Below are 12,254 nucleotides of genomic sequence, written 5' to 3' on the forward strand. Positions count from 1 at the left end.
TTGGGTAAGGAGGTGTTCCCGGCCACTCTCAGCTCCCCAGGAGCTACCAGTGCTCACATGAAATGAGTTTTCCCTAAAGCACCAATGCTGCGGTGAAACACCCTGTGAGTTTTGGTCTCTTGCTTCAGCTAGAGCGCCTGGATCCTTAGAGGACCAGGCAGCTTAGGAGTCTGCTGAGGTCCTTGGCCTTCCTACATCTCCATTTCATCTTTGCAGCTGCCAAGGCGGGTTTAAAAGGGCAGTTTTGGCTCTAAGGTGGCAATACTTCAATGCTTGAGTGTCTCCTGTCTAGTAGGAAATATTCAATCCACTTTCTTAGGCTTTTTCTATGAGAGTAGGAAAGGATGAGAGAATTGGGATTGTTCAGCCTGGAGGAGAGAAGGCTTCAGGGAAACCTAGTTGTGTCCTTCCAGTGACTGAAAGAGCCAACAGGAAACATATGGAGAGGGACTTTTCACAAGAACATGTAGTGACAGGACACAGGGAATAGCTTCCCACTGCCAAAGGGGGATGGGATATTGGGAAGGAATTGCTGTCTGTGAGGGTGGGGAGGCCCTGGCCCAGGGTGCCCAGAGCAGCTGTGGCTGCCCCTGGATCCCTGGCAGTGTCCAAGGCCAGGCTGGACGGGGCTTGGAGCAACGTGGGATAGTGGAAGGTGTCCCTGCCTGTGGCAGGGGATTGGAATGGGATGAGCATTACAGTCCCTTCCATCCCCAGGCCACTCTGTGATTCTGTGATTCTGAGGAAGGACATTCCCAAGCCACGACCTTTCCTGTCCATGGGCTGTGGGTACATTCTGCAGCTTCCTTGGCTGACAGCTGAGGCCTCAATCCCTATGGATAGCTTTGCCAGGGAGGCTGTGGAAGAGACCTCTTGGAAGGAACCTGAGGAGCTGTCTCTCCTCTGGGAGCTGTTACACCTCCAGGCAATCTAGAAAACACAATTTATTATTTCCTTAGAGAATCTCCAGCATCTGAATGATGACTCCAGGTCCCCTTCCTCTTTTTTTTTTTTTTTTTAAACCTTGCTTAACCTTACATTTTTAAACCTTAATCAAGATGACCAGGAGCTTTGTTTATTTTCTTGACAAGAGCTGAATTTCTCACAAACACAAGAAATCAGGCTCTAGAAAAGCATCATAGCAAATTGCAAGAATTATGAAAGAAACCCCATGGCCTGGCAACACTACAATTATATACAGGAATTGCTGGATGTAAGAAAGCAGGAGTTTGGAAAACACATATATTTAGAAATACTGGGCTTTAGAACCAGCTTTAAATCCAACGAAAAGCGAAATAGTTGTGCAGCAAACCTCTTAAATACCATCCTTTTCGGCTTTCACCCTCACCCCATAAAAATCCATCTTGAACCTCTGCATAATTAATTTTTCCTATCAAGTATTTGTCCTGTTCACAAGAAAGAAATGACAAAATGCACGAAAACAGTAACCCAAATCCTGGCTGTGCCTTGCTTGCCCAGAGCAGTGTGAGTCAATAAGCAGCAAACACTTTTCAGAAGGTTCTTGTTGGCACTCGTGACTTTGATTCCCATTTCATGAGAATCAGCTACATTGAACCCATTCTGCCTCTTAAGATCACATGGCTTTTGCCAAACTTCACCACTGGTATCAACAGCTACAAATATTCTGAAGTGAGGCATCTGCTAGTGCTGAGTTTGAGTTCCCACTATGACTACTGTGCTCCTACATCCAGTCTCAGAGCTGCTTAAGAAAAAGTGGCAAGGAAACAAGGAAACTGCCTTAAAAGAATGAAAGATGTTGTAACTGTGCCCAGGAGTAGAGGTTTATAGTTACCATCTCCATGGGTAATTAGAAGCTGCATCTCTAAATACCCAGATGAAACTACATGTTTTTGTACAGCATTAAAAAAAATGTTGCAGTTCCCATTTTGATGACTGGGCTGCTTATTTTTGCATCCACACTCTTGCAACCCAACTGCAGGAGTGCAACAAATTGAACCACCAGGTAGAATCTTCAAAAGAGGTGTCAATAATGGCTTTTTTATCACAGAATGGTTTGGTTTGGAAGGGAGCATTAAAGTCATCTGGCGCAACCTTTTTTCATTGGTTGCCTCATGAAGCTGTAAAAACCATGGACACGATGACATTGGCCTCCATGGGGACAAGTTGGGCAGGATTAGAGGTTTTTAGGGCAGGATTAGAGGTTTTTAAGGCAGGAAAGTCTACCCAAGCTGCAGATGACATCTTGGGCTCAGGAAGCCCCGGTGGTACAGCTTGCAGCACGACATGGCTGCAAAAATGCTTCCTTTTGGATTCTCCTGGAGATCTGCTGCATCTGAGCACATCCATTTGCACCAGTAACAGAACCACACAGCTTATGAAATGCAGCATTTGCAAGCTGGAGGCTGACAACATAAATACCAGCTGTTTGCTGCACACCCTGCCCTCCCAGTCGCCTTCCCCGCTGCTCACAGCTGCTGCCTCCCTGTTTATGGGGGTCGAAATCCTACGTAAAAGTGCCAAATCGGAGACTTAAAAAGGCCTTTTCAGCAGGAACATGTCTCCTTTCTAACCCTCTCCCTGATGTGGGCTGGGAGAACCAATGCAAAGCAGTGAAATAGAAACAATAAAATATGTTAATCGCTCTTTTGCCTACCAGAGAGCGGAGCTGGGCCCCAAGGGGAAGCGACATTTTCAGTTTTGTCTCAGTGGCACTGCTCTCTTCAGCGCTGAAAAAAAATCAGTTTTAGAAACTGCTTTTTCATTACAGATATCTGAATATTCAATATGTCATTTAAATTGGCTTCGGATCTGTTCCCATAGCCACCCCCGAGGAGCCTGGAGAGGATAAACCACCCAGCTGATATCTCACACCAGGTTGTTTTGTCTAAGCCCAAAGTTTCTTTGTCTTGGGAAATTAAAACAACCCTTCTTGCTTCAAATGACTTTCACTTTTTCAAGGGAATTTCATGCACAAGGACAATTCTGCAGCACTCCTGTTGTACATAATGACCCAGAGACCAATCTGCTTAACCACAAGAAAACCCTCTCTTCCCCCAGAATTTGGGAGCACTGGCTTTTCATTCTGTTTTGATGGCGAGTGCAGCATCACAAGTGGAGAAAGACTGGCATTTGTAGTCTGGGGGGGATTTTAATAGAAGTAAACATCCATTTTAAAGAGAAAAAAGAGAGACTCTGAGGGAAAATAAACTTTCTGGGCTTAAAGAACTCAAAGGAAGACAAAGAAAGGGCCTTTGAAATCTGCAGGGTGTCTGTGTCCCTCACCCTACCCCCAAAAGTTACCCGTGTCTCCCTCCTTTTTTTCCCCTCTCCCCCCAACCAAGTTAACATGACGCCAAACATAATTTGGATGTTTATACAGAGCGTAATTCACACCATGTTCCCAAGGGCAGCAGGAATAGGACTGAGCCCAGCTGGGCACCTGCTGTCCAGAGCTGGGCTCAGCAGGATTTCCATCCCCAGGCACATGTGCTCAGGACACCCAAGTAACAAGTGACAGGAGGAAATGTCCTCGGATTGCAGCAGAGGAGGTTTTGTTTGGATATTAGGGAAAAATTCTCTATGGAAAAAGTTGTCAAACCCTGGAACAGTCTGCCTGGGGCAGTCATGGAGTCCCCAGTGGCACCTGGGAGCATGGGTGACTGGTGGGCCTGGCAGTGCTTTGGGGAATGGTTGGACTCCATGAGCTTAGAGGGCTTTTCCGACCTAAAGGATTCCATGGCAGTATCGATGACACTCCCAAATCCCCAGCCATGCTGCCGCGGAACGTGCCTCCAAGCTCCCAGAGAACATCTCAGCTCAGCCAGGAAACAGATACCCCTTTTGCCTCAGACCCTGGAATATTTCAAGGGTGGTGAGGGACCACCAGGCTCAAATCCACCTTGTGCAGGTTCAAGCTTTGTCCTTTGCCCTCAACCAGTGCCCCCTCAGCTCTCATTTATATAAATAACTGTGTATAGCTTGAAGAAGAGACTACAGATCAGTTCTCTTTGATATTTCAGATGAGTGGTCTCTCCATTGCACTACTAAATATGAGACAGACTCTGCCTTGCCCTGTTTTCATTAAAAAATGCCCATTACCACCCTGCCTTAGTTCTACATCCCAAAATGAGGAGAGTTGTTCCAACCTCATTGACTCCAAGAAGGATTTCACCAAATTCCTTCTTCAGCTGAGCTCACCCCCTACAGAGAGCCTTTCATCCTGGATAAATGGGAACTCTATATTATGAATTGTGAATATCCATTATCTGAATTTTGAAATTGAGAAAAAGAAAAGTACTGAGTTGTTTCTTGTCTGACTACCTTGGCACTTCTAATCTAAAATGTTTCTGGACCTTTTGGCTAGGTTTAATCTTGTATTGAACAAGGAAATTACTGTATTTTACATAATGAACACTTAACTTGTTTGTCTGGAAACCCTTTCAGAATTGGAAATTTATTGTCCTGAATGCTGAGGAACCAATTCAGAGCTTCATATTTGGCACAAATAGTGTCCCAGAGGTGATGAAAATGGACTGTATACTCAGGAAATGCCTGTGTACAGTGAGTGGACAGAGATGTCCATCACACATCTGTTGCGTTGCACTTGGTCAAAAGACCATCTGGAAATGTGACCCTGTGGCTTCATGTGGGCCACCATGTCCTCCTGCAGGACACCTGCCCAAGGCACGTGGCTGATTCAGATAGTTGAAGTTTGAAGAAACACTTTTAAGAAAAGTTTTGAGCTCAAAGTGATTAAAAACAATGAATAGTTGCTGTGTTTCTGTTGGCATGAAACTCGCACTGTGCTGGGGATGAGGGGGGATTAGCGGTCCAGCGGCGATTCTCCATTCCCTCTGATCTTTGATCCCAGCCCTATTGCATTTCTGGGGGCTGTGTTTTGGGCAAATGTAAGGGTTTGGCCCCGGCACAAGGGTGACTGGATGGATTCAGCCTCCCAGAGCGGCCTCCAGGCTCATTTTTGGATGTCATCCACTTTAGAAGTAAGAGCCACCCACGGAGATTTGATCTAATTTTAAACTTTCCAGGAGTGTTGGGAGGATTTGACAGGGTTTCGCATTTGGGGGCTGAAGTAGGTGGATAGAATACACAGATGAGATCCATGGCCAGATAAATAGGATCCTAGCAGGGAAGGCCCATCATGACATAGACACATGTGCTCTTTAGCAATTAACTATTCACTGGGGCTCTCTATGTCTGTCTGATCATTGATGAAATCATTGAAACACTGAGAAACCAAAGGCGGTGAAGCAGAGTAAAGTAGAGGTGCCTGGTTATCATGGCTCAAAATTATCTGAAGCATTCCCAGACAGCCAAGGAAAAGATGGGGAGTGCCCACTGGAAAGAGGCTTTTGGTGGGACCATGGGATGAAGTCTGGGTGGAGAAAGACTTGTTGCTTTTGAGTTCCTGCAGGGTTCTCATAAACAGAACTTAGTGTTCCTGTTTATGTATCTACTCCTTGTGTATGCTTCAAACCCATAACTCATCACAACTTAAATTTTTGGCAGGAAAAAAAGAGTATCTTGACTGCTTCTAGGTTGTCAAAAATCCTTTCCTCAGGGTCAAGCTGTCTTCAGTATAATTGCCTGTAGAATTCTCAATGCTCAGGCACCCGCTGGGCAAAGTGCACCATGCACCAAAAAGAGAGTTTCTGTCCCAAACAATTTACATCCTGAATACAAGAAAAGGAAAGCAGACAGATTGGGAGTGCCAAAAAAAGTGAAGATACAACTCTAGAGACAGTAGTATTGAGCAATCCACATCTGCCAACTGCTAAACTCCCCTTGGCAAAGGTTTCTGCTCAGCAGCTGTATCTGAAATGTTTCTATCGATCCAAATTATTCTCTCCCCTTCCTCTCATGCAAGCATTGTGATTTTATCTTTTTCCTCCATTTTCCTGAGTTTTGTCTGCTGTTTTGTGCTTAGCATTTTGATTATTTCCTTTTATCTCCACAGCCCATATTTCTGGGTTTTTTTCCAAGACTTTGAGGATCCAGGTTACAACAGCTTAAATTAAAGTGATGTCCAGACAAAAAATGGACGTCTCCCTGGACGGTTTCCTCAGAGCCTGTTGTGATCTGAGTCCCCAGCACAGATTCTGGACAACAAACTTTTTGGGGTGATGCTGTTAGATATGTGCAGAGCCTGGGTCAGCATAGCAAGTCATTTAGTTCACCTATAAGTAATCCTGGGCTGGAAGGGATTTTAAGGATCATCTCATTCCACCCCTGCCAGGGGCAGGGACACCTTCCACTGTCCCAGGCTGCTCCAAGCCCCATCCAGCCTGGCCTTGGACACTGCCAGGGATCCAGGGGCAGCCCCAGCTGCTCTGGGCACCCTGTGCCAGGGCCTGCCCACCCTCACAGACAGCAATTCCTTCCCAATATCCCATCTAACCTCCTGTCTTTCAGTTTAAAGCCATTCCCTCTTGTCCTGTCACAGCAAGCCCTGCTAAAAAAATTTGTCTTTGCAAGAGACAGACCCCTGCTTGTGACACGTGGTGGGCAATAGTGGAAACCTCTCCCTCTCTCGCTGCTGCCATAGCGCTGTGTCCTGGGGTCCTCTCTGGCAGCTTCCAGCCCCACAGAAAGTGAGACAGACCCTACGGAGGAACTGTTTTGTTTGATGGGCTTAGCAGAGAGGCTGCCAGGTGGAACCCGGCCAAGAGGCAGCAGACCGTGACGGACAGGCCCACACCACTTAGACAGCAGCAGTACCCAGGGGAAGGACTGGGCCAAGGAAAAACCCCCTCACACACACACACACACACATGCACACACACGTACACATCCATACTCACACACTGGCCCAGCGCAGCCGGAGGTCAGAGTCCAATTAGGTACTTTATTACTCATTGAGGCCTTGTCTGGCTTTCAGGCCTGGAAGAATGGCGGTGTGCGCACGTGAACCCGCGGCTTCACCGGCACCAACAGCGATTTGCATTTGAAGTGAGTCACTGATCCCATTCCCAGGGGCTTTACTTGATGCATGGCTTAGCAGAGGGGCAGTTTGGTTTTATTTACGGCTGGGACTTGGCACGAGCTGGCGTCTCCACATTCACTCAGTAGCTCTGAGGGCATCAGCCTCATGAGCTGTCCCTTGTTTCCAGACACCATGTAGAAAGTTGGTCTGCACAGGAGCCTGAGTCCCTTAGGGCTTCCCAGCCCCAGAACCTCATCATTCCCTCTATATCTGACACACTGAAAAGCTGAAGACTTCCCTGAGAAGTTCTGCCACTCTGGGCAGCAGAGATCCCAGAATGGTTTGGGTTAGGACAGATCTTAAACTTCATCCCGTTCCACCCCCTGCCAGGGGCAGGGACACCTTCTGCTATCCCAGGTTGCTCCAAGCCCCATCCAAAGTGTCCTTAAACACTCCCAGGAATGGGGAATACCACCAGCCTCAGCCAGTGGGAGCTGAGGGGAGAGAAAATTATGAAACAGGCCAATCAAACAGTCCCAGGAGATGCAGCTCAGAGCTTACCAGTAACAAGAGGTTGATTGAGGACAAGGGTGGAAGCTGGATGTGGTCAATGCATGAAAAACCTCAACACTAACAGGGAACATAACAAGGGAGGGAGTGAGAGGGCTTAAAAATAAAGGTTTATTGGCTTCCTAAATATGTTTGTGCTGAGTCAGATCCATGCTCTCGCCAGTCTCCCATGTGATGGAAACAAGTCAAGCGCAGCCAAAGAGTTGAAAAGGTGAGTTCAGCAAAGTGAACACTCAATACCTGGAAATACAAAGCCATTGTTTTAGATGACTGAAATGCCTGAAATCAGAGAGAGATACTAGGGAAAAAATAATCATTGATTCATCAGATGCCCAGGCACATGGAAAAGTGGCCACTGATACCAAATTCCGCTGCAGGGGAAGTTATTTAGATACCAAAGTAAGGTCCCGAGTCATAAAGGGAATAAAAATATACCAAGGGGAGCATAAAATCTGGCTACAAGGATCATAACTGAAGTTGCCTTCCCTTAGCAGCCTAAACAGGACCTACACGTTTTAAAATCCATTCCAACTTGCAGTACTTGGGCAGCTGAAAATCCAGAAATCCCGGACAGGCTGTCACAGGAGGAAAGGCTCCTCCTCCCAGTTCTAAAACCATGTGCAAATAAAGAGGCAGAAACCTGATACACTCAGTCCTGGAGCCTGGCCAGCAGCACAGGCTCCGGGACTGAGCACATCTCCCTAATGCAGAGAGACCAATCTCCTGAGCTTAAAAAAATTATAAAGTGCTCTGTTTGCTTGTGGAATTTCTACCTGGAACACTAATTTGGAATATTATCAGTTACACATGTTTGAGGGAGTCTGGTTGTTTAACAGCCATCTGTTCTTTCTGGCATAGAGACAGAGGTTTCCCACATCTAGCGGCCTCTTTCAGGACGGCACTGCTTGGGACAAGATCTCAAGAGCCATAACCCTGCACTAGCTCAAACCCTGGCAAAAGCAATATGCTTCTCATATGGCAGAGAACCGGATTCTGCAACTGGTACAGCCCTAAAAAGAGCTGCTTAGATTTATCCAACTGCTTAAATGCACAATGAGCTTTTTCTAAGTCTGGCCTCTATTGTATATCCTCAGTATCTGAAAAATGGTGCCTGAACACACCCCAGAGTGACTGTGTCATAAAGGCTGGATCAGCATCCAGGAGCCTGAGTGCTCCAAATGTCATGAACCTGCAAAAATGGGCAGGAGACCAGCATCACTTCCTGTAAAACTGATGCTCTCCAATTTTCCTTGGAATGGGCCCATAATGCAAAATACAGTTTCTGTACAGTTTCAGGTGTTTGGTAAACACTGACTGCGATATCCACATCTCCATCTATTAATGTATTTATTGTCTGGTGTGTGTGTACTATCATTAGGACAAGGGGGAATGGCTTCCCACTGCCAGAGGGCAGGGTCGGATGGGATGTTGGGAAGTTCTTACCTGTGACGGTGCTGGGGCCCCATCCCTGGAAGTGTCCAAGGCAAGGGTGGGCAGGGCTTGGAGCAACCTGGGATAGTGGAAGGTGTCCCTGCACATGGGAATGAGGTGGTCTTTAAAGGTCCCTTCCAACCCAAACTATTCTATAATTTCATTCAACTTCTCTGCCCCATCGCAGTCCTTATAGTGAGAAAAAGGTGTTTGAAGTTTTAGTGAATCCCACAGGGGATGTTTTGGAAGTGAAATTTCTTGATTCATACAGGCAGAGAAAGAAATTGGGTTAGGGAAGGTACCATTGTTGAGTTGTGTGTTAATTTGTTTGATCATCTGGGGTTTTTTTAAGGTTAAGAATCCCTAGGTGTGCCTAACTTCTGTAGGCTCAGCTGAGGGAGCTGTGATCGTTTAGTCTCAAGAAAAGGAGACTCAGGGGGGACCTCATCACTCTCTACAACTCCCTGACAGGAGGGTGCAGAGAGGTGGGGGCTGGTCTCCTGCTGTGGCTGAAGTGAGAGGACCAGAGGAAATGGCCTTTCTGAGGCTGAGAGAGGGGAATGGCCTAAGCTGAGACAGGGGAGATTCAGATTAGATATTAGAAAATATTTTGTCATTGTTAGAGTAGCAGGTGATTGGATCAGTTTGCCCACGGGGCTGGTGGAGTCACCATCTCTGAAAGGGGTTCAAGAGGAGTCAGAATCTGGCACTGGGGGATGTGGTTTAGAGGTTACAGTGGCAGTGCTGGGTGGACAGCTGGGCTTAATGATCTTAAAATCTCTTCCAGCTTTGATGGTTCTATGGTTCTATGATTCTATTTTGTCTAAAAATCACATAGATCTGGGGAAAGAAATGTGGCAAAGGCATTCTTCCTCATACCCACCAGTGAGCACAGTGGGAGATCTCTGAAAGGAACACAGCCCCTCCAGGTGAGAGCAGGTGTTGGCAGATGTTCAACCTCTGCAGACCCCAAAGGATCAGCCCCTGGAGGCCTGGCTGTCAGCAGGGCAGCGCGAAGAAGCAGGTGCCTCACACACAGGGTTCATCACTCCAGCTCCACAACAAGCACTGAGTCCCACCAGGGAACTGAGCCTTCACTGACCCCGAGATTACAGCTTCAGGGAGCTTTTCTTAATCATTTCTGAGAACTTTGGCGATTCAGGAATACTGTGTGGTGTATAAGTGCTACATGGGGTTTTGGTTTAGGGACAGACCTCAAGCCCTTGAGACTGCCTGGAGGGAAGCTGTGCATCCTGATAGTTTATCTGGAGCTTTTCTGCAGAGGTATTTAGTGGGTACTGCAGAGAACTGGGAGCCATTGATAGGTTTTGTGACCTGGATGATTCACCTTGCTTCTTCTAGACCTTAATTTCCCTCCCCACACTTCTTACAGCTGGTTTATGCAGGGTGATCCCTGCCAGATCCCTGGCTCTTTATTTAGTGAGTACCTGTACAGCACCTGAAAAGATGGGATTTTGATCTGTTTTAAGGCTTCCAAGATCTACTCTCTTTCCCATACCAATTAAATCCTCTGAAATAAGTTCTGCTCTATTATGCAAGGCAATCTACAGCCATCTATTTATCTTCCCTTCATGTTGAGCAGCAGGAGTAAAGAAAAACAGAGAGAAAACAAATAAGCTCTGCCAGAGCCAAATGGGCTTCATATGGAGTTAATTCTTGTTTTGTTGTTGCACACACTGCAGTGATTTCTGCCCTCCTTTAATTCATCTCCCTCTCAGCCAGCACAGGCTTGCACAGATGCAGCTGAAAGTGGAACAAGGCCCATGGTCCATAAACACTTCACCCAAGATTAAAAGTACTCCATAAAAGCAGACTATGTTGTTGTCAGCTGTCTCCAGATGAGGGAAAAATGGGTTATCCTTCAACTTGGTCAAGAAAAATATCATATTGCGTAGCCAGACGCTGGAAATCTGGCTTGAAACAAACCAAAACTGGTTTGAGATACAAAGAAAAATACGTTATCTTGTTATCTCTGGTAGCAAATAGGGTTCAGATGTTACAGTGTCTGGCACAATTTATTCAAGATTTCTTCTCTTTTTTTGCCATGTAGCATCAAGGATTTTATTAGCTAATTCCTTGTTGGTCTTTGACTGTTCTAAAAATTGAAAACAAGGAGTTTTCCTCCCACTCCCAGTCTGCTGCCAAGGCAGAGCAGTTAATTGTCTTAGTGAAGAGCTGGTCTTACCTGCAGATGACAAATACCCAGCAACAAGCAGTGGGTAAAAAGTCAAGGGAAAAGTTGTTTTCTTGTGATGCTGAAGCAGCCCTGGTCAAGGGAGCTGGAGAAGGGGCTGGAGCCCCAGGAGCGGCTGAGGGAGCTGGGAAAGGGGCTCAGGCTGGAGCAAAGGAGGCTCAGAGGGGACCTTGTGGCTCTGCACAAGTCCCTGACAGGAGGGAGCAGCCGGGGGGGTCGGGCTCTGCTGGCAGGGAACAGGGACAGGAGGAGAGGGAACGGCCTCAGGCTGGGCCAGGGGAGCCTCAGGGTGGACATGAAGAGGAATTTCTCCAGGGAAAGAATTGTCCAGCCCTGGCACAGCTGCCCAGGGCAGTGGTGGAGTCCCCATCCCAGGCAGGATTTAGAAGTTTGATGGATGTGGCACTTGGGGACATGGGTCAGTGGTGGCCTTGGCTGTGCTGGGGATGGTTGGACTCGATGATATCAGAAGGCTTATTCATCCTAAACAATTCTGTGGTTCCATAACTAAACCATTGGGGAACTCTCTTGTGTTAAAAAGCAGAGCGAGGGTTTGGTGCTATTAAACATTGAGCTCCCTGCTGCCATATAGGAGGCATTTGCAAAAAAACCCCTGTGGATGCCTTGGGGAAATGATGGTTTTGTTAGGTAAAGGCAATATGTCAAGGTAAGACTCTGGCTTTGGGAAGTTCTTTTTGTACTATGTGGAAATTGCTAAAGCTTTTGGATCTGTTCCAAACACTCGCAGGTAAGATTTTGAGTGGGGTACAATTTGGGTGAGATGGAGAAGTCTCTGTGAAGTTCCTTAAAGTTGGCTATTACATCCTCTGTGTTTGAATTTGGTCTAATTGATGCTTAAAATTTCATCTTAAGCATTTAAGTTGCATCTAAAATTTTGCTCTTATAGGAGCTGGAGAGTTGACCCTGACAGCTGGGCTTTTGTGAGGGTTATTTTTTGTGGAGTGTTTTTTGTTTCGGTTTGGGGGTTTTTTTGGTGTTTTTTTTTTTTTTTTTTTTAAGAGATAAAAGCCTCAACATAGAAACTGCAGAGGGATTATCAGATTAACTGGTTTTTTTTACTACTGTGTGTATCAATAGGTAGATGGATAGTTCAGC

Source organism: Corvus moneduloides, chromosome Z (genome assembly GCF_009650955.1).
Source record: "Corvus moneduloides isolate bCorMon1 chromosome Z, bCorMon1.pri, whole genome shotgun sequence".
Classification (NCBI taxonomy): Eukaryota; Metazoa; Chordata; class Aves; order Passeriformes; family Corvidae; genus Corvus; species Corvus moneduloides.